The following is a 20,789-nucleotide window of genomic DNA, read 5'->3' on the forward strand; positions in this document are numbered from 1 at the left end:
AATAGGGCCATGTATCGTGAGATTTTGAGTGAAAACCTCCTTCCATCAGCAAGGGCATTGAAGATAATACGGGGCTGGATCTTTCAGCATGACAATGATCCCAAACACACCACCCAGGCAATGAAAGAGTGGCTTCATAAGAAGCATTTCAAGGTCCTGGAGTGGCCTAGCCAGTCTCCAGATCTCAACCCCATAGAAAATCTTTAGGTGGAGATGAAAGCCTGTGTTGCCCAGCGACAGCCCCAACACATGACTGCTCTAGAGGAGATCTGCATAGATGAATGGGCCAAAATGCCAGCAACAGAGTGTTAAAACCTTGTGAGGACTTACAGAAAACATTTGACCTCAAAGGTTATATAACAAAGCATTGAGATGAACATTTGTTATTGACCAAATACTTATCTTCCACCATAATTTGCAAATAAATTCTTTAAAAATCAGACAATGTGATTTTATGGATTTTTTTTCTCATTATGTCTCTCATAGTTGAGGTTTACCTATGATGAAAATTACAGGCCTCTCTAATCTTTTTAAGTGGGAGAAGTTGCACAAGTGGTGGATGACTAAATACTTTTTTCTCCACTGTGTATGTATATATATATATACATATATATATATATATATATATATATATATATATATATATATATATATATTAGAGCTTTATAATTGCACAGACCCTGAGAATAAAGTTATGATATAATTTATAACTTTATAAAACCTTACAATCATTAAAAAATGCAACTCACCCTGCAAAAAAATAAGCTATGTTGATTTAGAAAACATATCTCTTGGAATGTTAATATTGACAACAAAAATAAAAAAATTCAATTGCTCAGCCAGTAAATAAATGGGTAAATCTGTTTTTTATTATTTAGAAAATAGGGTGAAGCATATACCAGGATCCCTGTCAAATCTAAATATTCCTTCAATAGTATCATTTAATTCAAATTTAAAATTTATTTATTATAAAAAAAAAAATAAAAAAATAAAAAACAAAATTATTTAAAAACTGGATATCTTACTCTTTTTTAAAACCACTGCTACATTGCTGGTCTTAAGCATGAGGAAGGTGCTCTGTTTTATTGTATTAGCACATTGCTAGTAATAGCCTGTCACCCATCTGGGAACATATATCTGGCTAGTTCAGAGAGCAGCAGATGTATAAAATAATTAAGAAGCATTGATAGAAAATTAAAAGAATAACGTATATCATGTAATTCTATAAACTCACTTACTTCCATTTTATTTCCTACAGTAAAAGAATCCCTACCAAACATGATTTGTGATCTAATAAAACAAAATCCTAATTTTCTGTCTTTTATCTTTTTACCCTTCTTTCGTACACCTCTTTGGCCTTGTCAAAACATATCGTTTAGTTAGAGCCTAAAAATATTTTTCTATCGATTGAGGCTATTGATTTTTTTTAATCTGTACTTTGGCTTAGAGAGTTTGGGTGAAAGGTGAAAGTTCGCCAGCTTAGTCCAACGTTTTATCTGGACAGCCACAGAATGTATTGGCAGAAGATTTGATTTACCTTCTCAGTCAGAGCAGCTCTACTCCTTGCAGCCTTGGCAGGCTACATACAAGTTAATTCCAATCATGGTTCTTGTTGACAACATCTAGATTGGTGTGTTGTCTCAATTTCCTCAATGTTTGTCTGACGACTGAATACATTGAGGCCATAAGCATGTGGTGGAAATACATACACTAAGTGAGCTATGCAATCTAAATTACATTCCTGCAGAGCTTTCATATTGCCGAATGACTATCCTGTTCAGCACTCCTATTCCTGATCTTACATAAATTAAGGACTCATCACATTACAACCAATTCAAAGAGGATGACAGGGACAAAATGTTGTAAGCGTTATATCCAAAGGTACTTAGGTAGTAATTTATAAAAACAAATTGTGAAGATGCTATTGGTTTTGGAGGAGAAATGGGGTATACATTTATTTCATATCTATACAAAGTATAGATGTAGTTTTTTTGACATACCTTTTACTATTTGTATCTGTGGCATAACGGCACATGTGCAGCTAACACACAAAGCAATTTGTGTGCCATGTAATGCACATCCAGGGAATTTTCCAGAGACATCTGTAAATGCAATTTACATAAACATCCCATTCTGATTTTGGAACCAGCTGACAATACAGTGATAAGGGTATGTCATGTTGATCTATGTAGCTAGAAAATATCCCTTAAATATGCACTCTCATTAAAACACATTTTTGCTATTGCACTCCTTATGGTAAATAAAAAAAAAATCTTTCTAATGTACTTAGTTTCAAATTTTTTTGTTTTCTTTGTTTTCTTTGTATTTAAAAAAAAGGTGCCAATGGGTGTCTCACTACTTGTCTAGAGCACATTTTCCTCCATCTTTTGAACAGACTTTGGACTCATGCTGGCCTGGCAGAAGTAAAAAATCAGGAAATGCTTGTGTGCAGCCTTATCCAATCAGAGCTCATCTCACACACTAAACTTCTATGGGCTGGCTGTGTGTAGCAGAGTGAGGGAGGAAGTTCTAACCTGTATGGCTTCAGATTATGTCACAGCCTGCTGGGTAACGCCCCTTCCCACCTTCCCAGTCTTTGAATCTGACTGAGTCTGAGCGGAAAATACAGAGCAATATCAAGGTAGAAAACTAAAAAAAAAAATATAAAAATAAAGGCTGGGGTGTTTTATTATAATGGGGCAGTGAACTGGGAGGATTATAACATTTTACAAGATTATAAGAGGTACTCTTTAAAGCAGTTACCGAAATAATTTTTTTTTTTTTTTAGAAGAATGCCCATTCTACAGTATATAAAAAAATATGAACCTTTTATTACCTCAATCACTCCCAAGGTGCCTCTGGTGTCCTTCTCCCCTCCCCGGCTGTGATTCTCCTTCTGAGAGAAAGTTTGATGGCTCAGCCCACAGTGACATCAGGGTATAGAGTGTCATACTGCTGCTCAGCCCATTACTGGCCAAGACAGGACATCACTGCGGCCAGTAATTGGCTATGTGACAGTATGTCACTTTGGGCTCAAGCCTTACACTTTCTCTCAGGAAGAGGATCATAGCTGGGGATCAGAGCCGGACCCCGCAGGCAGTGCAGGAGCACTTGAGATAACTAGATGTTCCTTGGAGAGAGCTACTTTGCATATCCCATATGCTCACTAAATATTGTTACTTTTGTTAGTGGTTACATTAAAATAAAAACATGCAATCTTTTTCAGACCTTCAATATGCAGTTTGCAACCTGTTCCTAGTTGCAGGTATTGTCTCTTGTTCTATCTGGTAATGCTATACATATTTGATGGGAGTTCTCTCTCTATTTAGAATCTTGATGTCTTTGCAAGCTTTCCTAGTACAGATTCATTTGTGTACTGCTTTCCACTCTCACATACACTAACACAGCCCCTGTGTGATCTCCTCTTACCTTTCATGTTGACAAGTGAGTGATCCCCCTACCTTCTGCAGACTCTACCAGTGGTTCTCTCTCCTATCTTAAGTCAGCATAAACTAGTTATAAAAACCATGATTGAAATGGTGTATTACAGCTTTTCATGCAGATCTCATAAAATCAGATCTCATATTCTGTACCCCAAACCAAGTGTTATGTCATGCTCTCATCCCATCTGCCACTGAGAGTGTTTTGCCTTTATATAGTAGAAGCAGTAGGTGGTCAATCAGCAGCCTGTAGATTTGGGGGAGCAACAGCTAGTAAAATTTCTAAATGGCCAAGTGTGACCTCGTCTTTCTAGGACTTGTGTGCTTGGGTTGATGTGCATTTTTTTTTAATCTGTTACATGATTACAATCAGGGTCTCTGTAATTTTTTTGTGTTGCCCTGAGAAAGCATAAACTTTGTGATGGATTCCCTTTAATGCCATTACTACTACTGTATTTACTCTTTACAACATAGAAGGGCTTTGAGCCCTGCTGTTGATATGTCCTCTGTAAATCCCTCTGTAAGATCAGAAGCGTTAAATGGCCACTGTCAATAAATTCAATTTTTCTTTTGCATATGATACAGCAGGTAAAATAAATAAGATTTGTAATTTACTCCCTGTAAAAAATGATATTTTTTATGTCACTTTCATGGCCTTATAAATCTGGCCACTATGGGTCTCCTTTCTGGTCCAGACCACATTCCGTCTGCTCGCAAGCATAGACTTTGGTCTCCTGCTGGACTGTCATGAGATCAAACTCAGGAAGTGCAGTCTGGCAATAGTCAGTGAGCAGAACTCGCTATTCTTGTTTCATACATAGGTAGAGAGTAAGTGCTATTCACTGCCTATGGCCAGACTGCACTTCCTGAGTTTGGTCTCCTGCCAGTCCAGCAGGAGACCAAAGTCTGTGCTTTTGAGCAGACAGAATGTGGTCTTTGACCAGAAGGGAGACCCCCTAGTGGACTGATTTTTAAGGCCATGAAAGTGACATAAAATTAAAAAAAAACTTACAGGGAGTAAATTACAAATCTTATTTAGTTTACCTGCTGTATCATATGAAAAAAAAAATATTTTAACCCCATAAGGACAGAGGGCATACCTGTACGCCCTAAGTCCGCTCCCTTTCTATAATGCAGGGCCATGGCGTGGCCCCACGTCATAGTGGGTCGGGCCCGTCACCTAGCATAGCAACGGCCGGGACCCGTGGCTAATAGTGCGTGGCACTGATCGCTAGTGTTGCTCGCGAATATTCGCAATGCAAATTTTATTCGCAAATTAGTTTTTTTTTTTATTATTATTTTTTTTCACAGTTCACATCACAGTGATCACCCCTCTCTGCTTCCAGCTTGTGTGGTGTAAAGAAGGCTCTAATACTACTGTGTGAGACTGGTGTGCAAATTTTCGCATATGCGAAATTTGCCTTATACTAATTTTGTATATGCTAATTTTTGCATATATTAATTTTCGCAATCGCAAATATTCGCGAATATATGGACGAATATTCGTGCATATATTCGCGAATATTCGCGAATTCGAATATGGCCCATGCCGCTCAACACTACTGATCGCGGTGGTGATTTTTTCCTGAAGTAACACAAAATCAAACCTATATAAGTAGGGTATCATTTTAATTATATGGACCTACACAATAAAGATAAGGTGTCATTTTTACCAAAAAATTTACTGTGTAGAAACAGAAGCCCCCAAAATTTACAAAATGGTGTTTTTTCTTCAATTTTGTCACACAATGATTTTTTTTTCCATTTTACTGTAGATTTTTGGGAAACATGACTGATGTCATTACAAAGTAGAATTGGTGGCGCAAAAAATAACCCATCATATGGATTTTTAGGTGCAAAATTGAAAGGGTTATGATTTTTAAATGGTAAGGAGGAAAAAACTAAAGTGCAAAAATGGAAAAACGCTCAGTCCTGAAAAAAAGAAATGCATTTCCTCTGATGTCATGACCACAGTGCTCTCTGCTGACCTCTGCTGTCCATTTTAGGAACTGTCTAGAGCAGCATATGTTTGCTATGGAGATTTTTTTCCTGCTCTGGACAGTTCATGAAATGGACAGCAGAGGCCAGAAGAGAGCACTATGGTCATACATCAGAGGAAATGCATTAATTTTTGGGATTTCTCTTTAGTATATAGCCCCTAAGAAGTACTGGAAGGATTAAGATTTTTTTTAGTAGAAGTGATTTACAAATCTGTTTAACTTTCTGGCACCAGTTGATTTAAAAACATTTTTCCACGGGAGTAGCCCTTTAAGGGGTTAATGATAGTGTCCATTTAAAGGGGAACTCTGGTGGAAACAAGAGGAAAACAAATGTTTTCAAATTATCTGTTGCTAGAAAGTTAAACAGATTTGTAAATGACTTCTATTTCTAAATCTGAAGCCTTCCAGTACTTATCAGCTGCTGTATACTACAGAGAAAATTGTGAATTTCTTTCCAGTCTGCCAACAGTGCTCTCTGCTGACACCTCTGTCCGTGTCAGGAACTGTCAAGCTTAGAAGCATATCCCCATATCCTTTCAGTCTATTGCCATTTTTTCTGTAGTATATCTGTAGTATACAGCAGCTGATAAGTACTGGAAGGGTTAAGATTTTTAAATGAAAGTAATTTACAAATCTACAGGAGGGAATATATAATCAAAAATAATTATATAACCAGTCCTCAAAAAGCAGTGAAAAAAAAAGAAAAGGAAAAAGTAAAAAAGAAAGAGAAAAGAACAAGGGATAAGAGTGATAGTGATTTAGAGTTGAAATGTACAGTAATATGTGAGTGAAGTAAAAAATGAAAAATAAAGGTGAGTATGAAGGTTCACAATGTCACAGAAGAGTGGATAAGTGCAGAGTAATAATCAGAAAAATTAGGGGTAATGAAAATATTAATAGTTATTAGACATCAAAAAATTTCAAAAAATATGTGAATAATAAGAATGCCTGCAAAAGATAATAATTTTAAACCATCATATGCATTTATTAAATAATAAAATAATAATTAATGCCTGGGCAGGGCCCTTGCTCAGGCATGTGATCTAAATATTCAAATATAATGATTTAAGAAGTGCCAACTATCTCAAAATATAAAAATTAAAAAATAGTCCTTTATAGCCGAAAAAATCTTATAAAATTAATTTGTATAAATAGCAATGGTGTTGAATAAAAATGTCCAGCGATTGGAGAGTCTGTGTAATCCAGTGATACTCCAATGTGAAATACAGTGTTTCAGTATTTCATTCAGAAGATATAATGTAATTGATCACTGTTAATCACTTGTGTCCCTCAACAGGTGTTTGTAGAATAACAGTATTAGTAGCAAGATATAGTTACAGTTGCTTATATGAAATCAGGCACAGTACCTTATGGTTTTATTCACCATGATGATCGGCAGCTGAATGTCTCCAGAGTTGCAGGCTTCGGGGACTGTGGGAGCCCAGTGCCCGCACGGACCGAATCAATCACCACCCTGGCATGGGTAGGGAGATACTTTTCGTGCCGTAGTTGGAAAGATGTAATAATCCCGATTGCGTTGATGTAGAGCGCTGGGTTATGGATCGTAGCGTAGATATGCAAACAAGCAGGAGTATCGTGCTTTGCACAGCTCAGTGGCCGGTCTGTAGAGAAATCGGCAGCGGCTGCCCGGTGTCCTCGTGGCGTGTGAATAGCGTGCTAATTCACAGTGGTCCACTAGTCCGGGTCCTACAGCGCTGTCTAGGCGGTATCGGCTAATAAAGGTATTAAACAGGATTGAGATAAAGATGACTGATAAATATGAAACAAGGCTAGACGCGTTTCACGACGTAACGTCGCATTCTTCAGTAGCCTGATTAGATTAGACACGCCACGAGGACGCCGGGCAGCCGCTGCCGATTTCTCTATAGACCGGCCACTGAGCTGTGCAAAGCACGATACTCCTGCTTGTTTGCATATCTATGCTACGATCCATAACCCAGCGCTCTACATCAACGCAATCGGGATTATTACATTTTTCCAACTACGGCACGAAAAGTACCTCCCTACCCATGCCAGGGAGGTGATTGATTCGGTCCGTGCGGGCACTGGGCTCCCACAGTACCCGGAGCCTGCAACTCTGGAGACATTCAGCTGCCGATCATCACGGTAAATAAAACCATAAGGTACTGTGCCTGATTTCATATAAGCAACTGTAACTATATCTTGCTACTAATACTGTTATTCTACAAACACCTGTTGTGGGACACAAGTGGTTAATAGTGATCAATTACATTATATCTTCTGAATGAAATACTGAAACACTGTGTTTCACATTGGAGTATCACTGGATTACACAGACTCTCCGATCGCTGGACATTTTTATTCAACACCGTTGCTATTTATACAAATTAATTTTATAAGATTTTTTCGGCTATAAAGGACTATTTTTTAATTTTCAATTTTTATATTTTGAGATAGTTGGCCCTTCTTAAATCATTATATTTGAATATTTAGATTGCATGCCTGAGCAAGGGCCCTGCCCAGGCATTAATTATTATTTTATTATTTAATAAATGCATATGATAGTTTAAAATTATTATCTTTTGCAGGCATTCTTATTATTCACATATTTTTTGATGTCTAATAACTATTAATATTTTCATTACCCCTAATTTTTCTGATTATTATTCTGCACTTATCCACTCTTCTGTGACATTGTGAACCTTCATACTCACCTTTATTTTTCATTTTTTGCTTCACTCACATATTACTGTTCATTTCAACTCTAAATCACTATCACTCTTATCCCTTGTGCTTTTCTCTTTCTTTTTTACTTTTTCCTTTTCTTTCTTTTTCACTACTTTTTGAGGACTGGTTATATAATTATTTTTGATTATATATTCCCTACTGTTGATTATTGGGTCTTTTGGGGTTTTTCAGACCTACCAGTTAACCTCGAAGTAGATGGTTGATTGAGCTGCACTGTTTCTTTGTCATAATTTACAAATCTGTTTAATATTTCTGATACCAGTCCATTTGAAAAAAAAAAAATCCCACTTTAAGTGACTCTAGCTATCTGATCCAGAGACGGTAGAATCCAGTAAATAAACATTGCCCAAGAAAGATGTTTTTTTTTTTTTTAATTCAACGCTTTATTAAACATCACATAGTTGGGTAACATAGCGAAAGATGTATTTTTATACCCTGCTAGGAAAATTCCTAAAGTTCTTCATGACCATAATCTCTTCATGGCAGAGTTTTTTTGAAAAAGAGTGAATGAAATCCAAGAAAACATTTGATACTGGATCAAGGTTTAAAGTGATTCCCAAGTTGGATCCTTAAATAGTTGCTGAATGAGGGTCTTGCAGGAGAGACATTTGCCCTGAAAGGCCCCATAGTAAAGCTAACTGAAGAGTTTTATGGTTGAAGCAAGAGCCAGGAAGACTCCTAAACACCAGCCTGGTATTCTTGTTTGGCTGTAATTGGAAAGGATCTTCACAATCCTAAAATAGGAAAAAAAAAAGAAGGTATCTGCTTGAATGAAAATCTAATTTTAGACCCTTCATTCTCAAGGTCTCAAAAGCAAAGGGAAACTTTCAGACATAACAGACAATTGAAGTTCAAAATGAAGTCAGATATTCAGTCTTCCTCCTACAAAAAGAAATATTTTCATGATGTCTTAAAGAATTAAACGCAACAATGCCAGATCCTCAGTGCTCCATGTTCCCACTTCTCATATTTACCCATTTCATAGAGCAATCTTGCATATCTATTACACTACAGATGCTAAAATGTCATGGCTTTCTGATGTAAAGAACTCGTTTTTTCTGTCTCCCACACAAAACATCAAGTCCCTGGGATTTCTCATTAACATCATGAACATGATTCTGAGATTATATGTATACAGGACAAAAACCTCGAAACCTTCAATCAAAAGTTTGAAGTCCCATTCAATTGGTGTAGAGAGCCAGCACACCGGTGAGGTGCATGTTCCCATGCAAGGATGGATTGGGGGGGGAGGGGGGCACTATGCTTTTGTCATTGAAGCTGTTCCTTTAAGTGAAGTGTAGAAATGAGAACTCTGTATGCTACTTGATCAAATTTGAACTGCTTGAAATGATAAAGCCTTTCAGCCAGAAGAATATTTGATCACTGTCCCTTTTAATTGATGCTTTTATAGCACCTTTACTGAATTTAGGTGCTTCTTTGCAAGAGGACATTTAATGTCTAATGTAGATGTATGTGTTCTCTGGTTAGCAAGTTCTCAGTTCAAAATTATTGAAACTACTAATTCACAGATTAGTGTCTGGTCTTCAATATAAACTTCTCTTTACTCACTTAGCAGTGGTCCTGTGACATGAAAGATGTATCAATGGTAGTCTCCCTGACATGACACAAAGGCAGCACTAACTTCAAACATAGACCAATGAAAATATTAATGTATTAATTGAGGCCCTTGTTCAGCTTTCTGCTCACCAAAGATGAAAAACAGAATTAAATCTTCTAGATTGATATCCTCACAGCATGGACAGGGACAGGAGCAGGAACAGTGACTCACCTGGTAAGTGCAGTTGTAATCGGGGCATAGCTATAGGGGGTGCAGAGGTAGCAGAAGCACCAGGGACCTGGTGCTTAAGGGGACCCTAAAGCACATTTGCCCCATAAGAGACCAGTATTTTATAACTGGCACATGGGGCTCTGTTGCAGATTTTGCATCGGGGCCCACAAGCTACGCCTCTGGTTGTAACCACTATATTAGAAGTAATTCTTGTATGTAAGTGCTGCCTATTTTTTGATTCCTGTCCTTCTCTATGATTGTAGACAGATTGTACCCATGGATAAGATGGGGCCTATGTGCATGTATGCCTAACAATAATAGAACTAGAATACACATATTATTGGGCTAGAGACTTTCTTCTGCAATCATTGGCTAGGAGTAACATGTAACCAAAGCATCATTCTTCTGTGTAAAGTAAATGCAGAAAATTAACCCTTTAAACTTTTGTTAACTCAATGTATGCAATGCAATAAGCATGGTGCAATGCACATACATACAACTCTCCAGTATCTCATGCACATTTATGGATTATGCAAAACATTTTACTCTCAGCCACCTGACATCTTTCTTAGGATAGTAGCTGGAACAGTTGTTCTGGTAAACTACAATAGTTTTTGCTACGTGTATAACCCCCCAAAAATGGTTAAGCGCAGATAAAGAGCCAAAAACATGCCCACTTGCAAAAAGAAGGCTCCAAAACATAGGAAATATTCAGATGATTTTGAACTTGAAAAACTGGCTTAATTTAAAATGAGCCATAAAAATATAGCACTATTTTTGAGAATTAACCTTACAATTTCCTTTTCACATTTTAAACTGTATTTTTCTATATTTGTTGTCACATTTCTTTGTATTACTTCATGACTTTACTTCAATTTACTCTGTCCCTGTTTTCCAATTTTTTCATATTTCTCACTTTTCTGTTTTTGCTGCTACTTGTCTACTGTGATGGTAATACAGACAGTTCAAAAAACAATAATAGGCAACAATAAGAATCCTGTCAGCATACTAGTTATAGATGAGAGATGATCTAAGATTTAATGGTTAAACATGAGCTAGAATAAATGTTGATTTTCTCCATTGTTCCCAGAGTTTCTTGCTGTCACAGCAGCTGCTCTAAGATCACATAAATAATTATGGTTGTTACTTTCTTGTTTTATTGTATTTATAGAAATGCAGTTATAGCATCCCGTAAATGTTTGTCTATGGACATTTTATATGAGATAAAATTATGATCAATTAAACATGAAAAAAAAAAAAAGAACATTTGTTTGTTGGCATTTTGTTAAATGAAGTCCAGTGGGGCTCATAGATAAAACAGATGCCTTTGTTCTTAAACAGCAATGGAGCAAATTTATTGGCATCACATATCGTAGTTGAAAGGAATTCAAGTTATCTGTACACATACAAAGTGGTGGAGATTCACTAAGCAAAATGTGGCAAAGTTGTTGTTTACTAATTGCTAAAAAATGGATAGAATTTATTATGTGCAAAAGTACTTTTACACAAGCCGAGTATTGGCTGAATGAATGTTCATTGGAATGCTTGTTCCCAATAATTGACCTGTGTAAGAGGGTTTGAGATCAGCTGAAGAATGAAATAATCCTTCATTAACTGATTGGATCATTTGTGTGGGCATAAAAAAATGGCTATGGGCTGCACATTGTGTAAATGGGAGATGTGCGACTGAGGAATGAAATTAAAGGGCAATGTGAATGATCCAGATCAGATTGTTTGTGCGGCCAGCAACTGATTGAGTCCTGTAAAGGGTTATTAAATTATAGCTCATCTTGTGGATCGGAACTCATTATTGTGAAGCCAACAGCCTGTGCACAAGAGCCTTTAAATGCTTTTTAGGTCTACATCAGTATTTTAGGTTTTTGAAAAATATATGTATCATTCTTTGAGTGATAGAATTATGTAGAAACATAAAAACATAGAAGGTGTTGACAGATGAGAACCAATCAGCCCATCTAGTCTGCTCAATATTCTGAATAGTCCCTAGCCCTATCTTATATAATGGATAGCCTTATGTCTATCCCTTGTTATGGGCAGCGTTCCAGATACTCATTCTGACCCTGAGCGCTCCCCTCCTCCTGTCTCTGGCAACCCACATGCGAGTCCTGGGCATCTCCTTAACCCCCGCTGTCTCCGGCTCCTCTCTGTATGCGCATCACAGGCACGTGCATCCATGTCCCTTAGGGTGCACGCGCACTGGCGCTATATGATTTAAAGGGCCAGTGTGTCCTTAATAATCAGTTCCACCTGTACCTCTGTTATAAGTGTCTGCTCCTCCCACCACTCTTTGCTGGATCTTTGTTTGCCTAGAGCCTTAGAGAAAGCGATATTGTGTTTGCCCTGCTGTGTTCTGACTTTCTGCTACATGACCTGACGTAGCTCCTGTGCCGCCTGCCTATTTACCTCCTGCTACATTCCTGACCATGAGCCTGTGCCACCTGCCCTGACCTTCTGCTATCCTTACATCAAGTTGCCATTTCCCTTCTGTGCTACAGTACCTTTCAGCAACCTGTGTGGATGAGTCGTACCAGGGGTAGCGACCTGGGTGCCACCTGCCGCAGCAAGTCCATCCTGCTTTGCGGCGGGCTCTGGTGAAAACCAGCGGCACCTTAGACTCCGCTCCCTGGTACGGCCCACGTCATTTTCCACACTGGTAGAGCGGATCCACTACTACCGTGTCACAGTGAGATCCGGCCATGGATCCCACTAGGGTGCCTCTGGCTGATGTCTCAGACCTTTCCACCATTGTTGCTCAACAGTCGCAGCAGTTAGCTTGTCAGGCGAAACAACTTAATTAATTGTCTCCCATGATGCAACAATGTCTTGCTGCCCAGCAGCAACAGCAGCCGCAATCTGCTCCTGTTTCTCCTCCTGTACCTGAAGCCCCTTACGGATCCAAGTTTTGTTTATCCTTGCCCACAAAGTAGGAAGGAGATCCTAAGTTGTGTAGAGGCTTCATGACTCAGTGCTCTATGCATGTGGAGCTCATGGCTGATCAGTTCCCAACGGAGGGAGCTAAAGTGGCGTTTGTTGTCAGTCTTTTGTCCAGAAATGCCCTGGCCTGGGCAACTCCTCTCTGGGATCGTAATGACCCAGTCTCCTCAAACCTGCCGGCCTTCCTAGCTGAATTTTTTACTTCAAAGCTTCTTCTCGGTCTACCTTGGCTTCAATGACACTCTCCTCAACTCAGGAAGCAACAAAAAGATCCCTCTCTAGGCGCTGCATCTCCCAATGGATTCACACAGAAGAAGTTGTCAGGTAAAATGTATTCTTTATTAACCCTTCCTCAGATTGTCATAACTTTACACACAAAAGGTAGGTAATTATACACAAAAAAAACGCCAAGGATTTGACAGGTGGAGCTAAAAAGGGGGAGGGGTTACATGTTACATACAGGTGAGTCATGTGATAGGAAACAGGTACCAGAATAAAACTATTTCAAAATAAAGAATGAATGGAATACAAGGTCTATTGGAGTATAACAATAGAGTGATGAGAATGTTAACTTCTAAATTACATATTGAACAGTTTTGGAAGAAACAGACAAAGTTCCGTCCTTGCCAACAGTATTGAAGGTGAGGCTTGTACCTCACGTTAATGATGGGTGTTGCGAAGAGACAAGATGTTGATCCTTGTAAACAGAACTTGAGGATGAGGCTTGCGCAGCACATTAACGATGATGCGGAGGACATCAGGATTCTCAGTGAAATTGTAAACGATGTTTGCAGGGCACATGATGTATGAGGTAATCATTCTCCGGATAATGGATTTGTAGAACCCGGCTTTCCCTGATGCAGAAAACACTATTGTAAAGAGATACATAAATAAGTAACATAATCAAACAGTACAGAAATAACACTTTAGAATGTATGGTAGTTGAGATGTTTAAAGTAAAATATTCTTTGGTATTGGGTACTGGATAAAACTGAAAAAATAGGAGCAGCCATCATAAGGTGCAGAGTGCAGTGAGTGGAGGTAAATGTGTATAATACAATGGGGAAAATATAAAGAAAAAAGTAAAAAATGATGAAAAGTAAAAAAATGATAAAATATGATAAAGCAGATTTGTCATAATGGATAAAAAGTAGCTAAAATGAGTATGACTACATTAAATTTAAATGGTAAGAATATAAAAAAAAGTATAAAAGTGGTAATTTACTGGTTATATGGCACATTCTATATACTCGTGGAGACCTGATGGGGCTAGACAGCGTAATTTAAATATCCAATAATTTTCTCTTTGTTTAAGTTTCTCAAATCTGTTGAAATCTTCTGGGATCCCTTCGATAGGGGTAATGGAGAAGTCTTTAAAACAACTGTTGTGCTGTATCATGGCGTGCCGAGATATGCTATGTAAGGGGAATTTATTAGTAACATTACCTCTATGTTTATTGACCTGGCTTCGTAAACATTTTGATGTACATTCAATTAGATACACTACAAAGGATGATCCACAATTTAAAAAGGTGTCTATTTTGCATTCTTGCTTTGAAATGTTGGAACAGAAGGTAATTTTTCTATGGGTGACAGTCAAACAACATTTGCATCTCTTTTGACGACATTTGTAAGCACCTTTTATAAATTCCTTGGAAAAGATTATAGTGGGGTTGACTGAATTCTTAGGATTTTTAGAATTCCGAAAATGGCTGGGAGCCAGAATATTTTTCAAGGAACGAGCTCTTTTGAAGGTTATACGGGGTCTATCTGGAAGTAAGGGGCATAAATAGGTATCTTGTAACAGGATGTGCCAATGTTTATCCGAAATTTGTTTAATTTTAGTTTGATCACTGGAATAGGTGGTAATGAGATTACATTGCCAGTCTGTTTTAGTTTCTTGGTGTTTTTTGGGGGCAAGACATTCATCCTGTGTTAGGAGGCTTGCCCGATTATTAGATGTTTCGATTAGTGATTTAGGATATTTTTTAGCTTTGCATCTCTCAGCTATAATTGTACTCTGTTTTTTTCAATCATCGAGAGTAGTACAGTTACATAAAATTCTTTAAAATTGGCCGTATGGCACATTGGTTTGCTATTTTTTGTAGTGGTTGCTTTAGAAGTGCAAATAGCTATTACTATCCACTTTCTTGAAGAAGGACTTTGTGATGATTGTTTTAATTGGAGTGTGTGTGTGACCACTACATCCAGAAACTCTGCGTTATTAAGGAAAACAGATTGGGTAAAGGAGAGGCCCCAATTATTGTTGTGAATATGGGAAAGTGTCTAAAAGGGCAGTGGATCCTTTCCACAAAATAAAAATGTAATCTATATATCGCTTAAAAAATAGACAATTTTTGAAAAGTGGGTGTTTAAAAATAACCTCCTCATCGCTGTGCCCCGATGCTGTTCATAAATAACCTGATTAAATTCAAAGTAATTATGCTTTAACCCCTTAAGGACGGCGGGCGTATCTATACGCCCCCGTTTTAAAGTCCTTAAGGACTGAGGGCGCATGGATACGCCCATGGGAATTTCTGTCCCCGCCGCTAGCCGGTAGGGGACAAGACCGGGATGCCTGCTGAAGACCTAAGTACAGTTTGGAGACCACTATACAGTGGTCTCTAAGCTATAAACCTCCAGATGTTGCAAAACTACAACTCCCAGCATGCTGAGACTGTCCAGGGACAGATGTTACAGAACTACAACTCCCAGCATGCTTGGGCAGTCTGGGCATGCTTGGAGTTGTAGTTTTGCAACATCTGGAGCGCTACTGTTTGGGCACCACTGTATAGTGGTCTCCAAACTGTGCTCTTCCAGATGTTGCAAAGCTACAACTTCCAGCATGCCCATCGGCAGTCTGGGCATGCTGGGAGCTGTAGTTTTGAACAACTGGAGGCACACTGTCTCGGATACATTGTCTGTTTCCAAACTCAGTGTTTCCCAACCAGTGTGCCTCCTGCTGTAGCAAAACTATAACTCCCAGCATGCACTGAGAGACCATGCATGCTGGGAGTTGTAGTTTTGCAACAGCTGGAGGAACACTGGTTGGGAAACACTGAGTAAGGAAACAGACAATTTTTCCCAACCTAACTCAGTCTTTTGCAACCAGGTCGCCTCCAGCTGTTGCAAAACAACAACTTTCAGTATTGCTGGACAGCCATTGACTGTCCAGACATGCTGGGAGTTTTGCAACAGCTGGAGGTGCCCTGTTTGGGAAACAATGCCGTAGGGTAATTTTGGTATCCGAGGCAAGTCTAACGTTTGCATCTGGGTCCGTCCCTATGCAAATATCTAATTTAGGCCTCAAATGCGCATGGCGCTCTCTCACTTCGGAGCCCTGTCGTATTTCAAGGTAACAGTATAGGGCCACATATGGGGTATTTCCGTACTCGGGAAAAATTGCCCAACAAATTTTGGGGGGCTTTTTCTCCTTTTACCTCTTATGAAAAGGTAAAGTTGGGGTCTACACCAGCCTGTTAGTGTAAAAAAAAAAAAAAACATTTTACACTTACATGCTGGTGTTGTCCCATACTTTTCATTTTCACAAGAAGGAAAAGGAAATATAGACCCCCAAAATTACGTACGAAATACCCCATATGTGGACTTAAAAGGCTCTGCGGGGGCACAACAAGGCTCAGGAGTGAGAGCCCACTATGTACATTTGAGGCCTAAATTGGTGATTTTCACAAGGGTGGCTGATTTTACAGTGGTTCTGACATAAACGCAAAAAAATAAATACCCACATGTGACCCCATTATGGAAACTACACTCCTCACGGAATGTAACAAGGGGTATAGTGAGCTTTAACACCCCACTGCTGTTTGACGAATTTTCGTTAAAGTTTGATGTGAAAATAAAAAATTTTATTTTCTTCACAAAAATGTTGGTGTTAACCCAATTTTTTTTATTTTCACAAGGGGTAATAGGAAAAACGCCTATAAAATTTGTAACCCCATTTTTTCTGAGTATATAAATACCCCATGTGTGGACGTAACGTGCTCTGCGGGTGAGCTACAATGCTCAGAAGAGAAGGAGCGCCATTGGGCTTTTGGAGAGAGAATGTGTCTGGAATTGAAGGCCATGTGTGTTTACAAAGCCCCCATAGTGCCAGAACAGTGGACCCCCCCCCCACATGTGACCCCATTTTGGAAACTACACCCCTCATATAATTTAATAAGGGGTACACTGAGCATTTACACCCCACAGGTGTCTGGCAGATTTTTTTGAACAGTGGTCCGTGAAAATGAAAAATGTAATTTTTCATTTGCACAGCCCACTGTTCCAAAGATCTGTCAAACGCCAGTGAGGTGTAAATGCTCACTGCACCCCCTATTACATTCTGTAAGGGATGTAGTTTCCAAAATGGTGTCACATGTGGGGGGTTTCTGCTGTTCTGGAACCATGGGGGACTTTCTAAATGCAACATGTCCCCCAAAAACCATTTCAGCAAAATTCTATTTCAAAAAGCCAAATTTTGCTCCTTCTCTTCTGAGCACTGTAGTGCGCCAGCAGAGCACTTAACGTCCACATATGGGGCATTTTCTTAATCAGGAGAAATTGGGCTTCAAATTTTGGGGTCCATTTTCTCCTATTATCCCTTGTGAAAAAGTATAGTATGCCATGTGTTGTTTTTTTTTTTTTTTTTTTTGCTGTTCTGGCACCATGGGGGCTTCCTAAATGCAACATTGCCCCCAAAAACCATGACAGCAAAATTTGTTTTAAAAAATCCTACAGTTGCTCTTTCCCTCTTGAGCCATGTTGGGAGCCCACAGAGCCCTTTATGTCAACATATGAGGTATTTAAGTACTCGAGACAAATTGGGCTACTCATTTTGGGGGACTTTTTCTCCTTTTACCACTTTTAAAAATGAAAAAAAATGGGGCTACAAGAACATGTTAGTGTAAAAAACGCAGATTTTGATTTTTCTCCTCCCCTTTGCTGCAATTCTTGTGAAACACCTAAAAGGTTAACACACTTTTTGAATGTCATTTTGAAAACTTTGAGGGGTGTACTTTCTATAATGGGGTCATTTATTGGGTATTTCTCACAGAAAGGCCCCTCAAATCCAGTTCAAACTTAACTGGTCCCTGAAAAATTCTGATTTTGAAATTTTCATGAAAATTTTGTAAACTGCTGCTATACTTTGAAGCCCTCTAATGTATTCAAAAAGCAAAAATAGGTCAATTTTATGATGCCAACATAAAGTAGAAATATTGTATTTGTGAATAAATATAAAAATATTTTTGGAATATCCATTTTCCTTACAAGCAAAGAGTTTCAAATTTAGAAAAATGCAAAGTTTTCAAAATTTTCATGAAATTTTGAGATTTTTCACCAAGACAGGATGCAAGTAACAACAAATGTTTACCGCTATTTTAAAGTAGAATATGTCACAAAAAAACTATCTCGGAATCAGAATAATCGGTAAAAGCATCCCAGAGTTATCAATGCATAAATTGACAGTGATCAGAATTGCAAAAAAGGGCTCAGTCCTTAAGGTGAAAAAGGGCTCAGTCCTTAAGGGGTTAAAATAAATGTGATGGCTTCCAGAATAAAATTTATTTGTAGGCTAGGCGTAATTGTGTCCAAAGAAAGGGGATGTCCGACAGCTTTTGTGCCCAGATTTTCTTTCCATTTTATCTGTTTGATGGCTTTGATAAATTCTGCAGTATCCTTAAGATGTGATGTGAGTGTGATGACATATTTTTGTAAGAGAATATCAAAATAATGGCCCTGATTTACTAATATCCAACCAACTTTTTTTCTCGGTTTATGTGCCTAAATTTTTGTCGCACCATCCGTGCGACTAATTCTGCGCCCAAATTTTAAACCGCATAGCCTACACTTTTGAAAACACTCAGTGTTTTTTTATTACAAGAAAATGGCGTGGTTAACAAAAAAATGGGCATGTTCCTAACAAAAAGCAGAAATTACTCGGAGTACTTCCAAAATCACTCCAGAAAAAGCATGAGTTTGGCTCACAAAATAACTGACAGCCAAGAGGATGTGTAAAAACTACCAAAAGCAAGTGATTTTGGCAAAGGCACAGCTTATCGTGGTCGGGAGTGCTTAAACTATATATATATTTTTTTACTTTAAAGTAAGCCTTTAACCCCTTAATGACGCCTTACGTAAATGTACGTCCTGGTGAGCTGGTACTTATCACACCAGGACATACATTTATGTCCTGTGCATAACCGCGAGCATCGGAGCGATGCTCGGGCCATGCGCGGCAGGTCCCAGCTGCTGATAGCAGCGAGGGACCCGCCGGTAATGGCGGACATCCGCGATTGCGCAGATGTCTGCCATTAACCCCTCAGATGCCGTGACCATCCGATCATCAGCTGCCGCGGCGGTCCCCTCACCTGCCTCCTCTGCCTTCCACAGGTCTTCTGCTCTGGTCTGAGATCGAGCAGACAAGAGAAGAAGATGACCGATAATACTGATCAGTGCTATGTCCTATGCATAGCACTGAACAGTATTAGCAATCGAATGATTGCTATAAATAGATTGTTAAAAAAAATGAACCCCCTCCCCCAATTAAAATTAAATAAATTGTCCCATTTTCCCTATTTTCCTATTAAGTGTAAAAAAAAATATTTTATATACATATTTGGTATCAACGTGTGCGTAAAAATCAAAACTATTAAAATAAAATGTTAGTGATATTGTATGTTGAACGGCGTGAACGTAAAAAAAAACCTCCAAAATAACTGCATTTTTTTATAACATTTTATTTAAAAAAAATTATTAAAAAAGTATTAAAAGTTTTATATAAGCAAATATGGTATAACTAAAAAGTACAGATCATGGTGCAAAAAATGAGCCCTCATACCGCCGCTTACACTGAAAAATGAAAAAGTTATAGGTCTTCAAAATAGGGTGATTTTAAACGTACTAATTTGGTTTAAAAGTTTACAATTTTTTTTAAGCGCAACAGTAATAGAAAAGTTATCTTGGGTATCATTTTAATCGTATTGACCCAAATAATAAAGAACACATGTCATTTTTACCGTAAATTGTGATTTTCTTTTTAATTTCCCCACACAAATAGTATTTTTTTGGTTGCGCCATACATTTTATGGAAGAGTGAGTGATGGCATTACAACGGACAACTGGTCGTGCAAAAAAACAAGCCCTCATAGTAGTCTGTGTGTGAAAATATAAAATAGTTATGTTTTTTTGAAGGCGAGGAAGAAAAAACAAAAACGTAAAAATAAAATTGTCTGAGTCCTTAAGGGGTTAATTTTATATATATATATATATATATATATATATATATATATATATATATATATTTATTTTATTTTTTTCTGTGTGTGTGCGTCCTCTCCCCCTTTAAAGCTCCACCTGCCAAATCCTTGGTGTCTTTTTAGTGTATATATACCTACCTTTTGTGTGTAAAGTTATAACAATCCGAGGAAGGGTTAATACCCGAAACGCGTCATTGGTTAATAAAGAATACATTTTACCTGACAACTTCTTCTGTGTGAATCCATTGGGAGAAGCAGCACCTAGAGAGGGATCTTTTGTTTTTTCCTGCATTATCTGTGGACAGTCTTCCATCTGTCTTTGCATCCCTACGGCATTGCAGCACTCCCAGGAATCCATTGCACCCCTGCACCCAATATATTTGAGCGATATGCGCATATATATTGCACTCAAGGTGAGCGCGATATTAGCAATTTAATTAATTTGGTTAATTGCGTTAATTCACTAGGTGCCTTGTGTGGTTTCTTTTTGTTTCCATTCTTCACTCTCCTCAACTCGACTGGAAATCTGGTGAAGTCACAGGTTGGGGACTGTTTTGCCGAAATAACTGTCTTGTGCCTATCCTGTCTAAGGCTGTCTCTTCGCCTCCTTCTATGCCAGGCC

This window comes from Hyla sarda, chromosome 4, assembly GCF_029499605.1.
Source record: "Hyla sarda isolate aHylSar1 chromosome 4, aHylSar1.hap1, whole genome shotgun sequence".
Classification (NCBI taxonomy): domain Eukaryota; kingdom Metazoa; phylum Chordata; class Amphibia; order Anura; family Hylidae; genus Hyla; species Hyla sarda.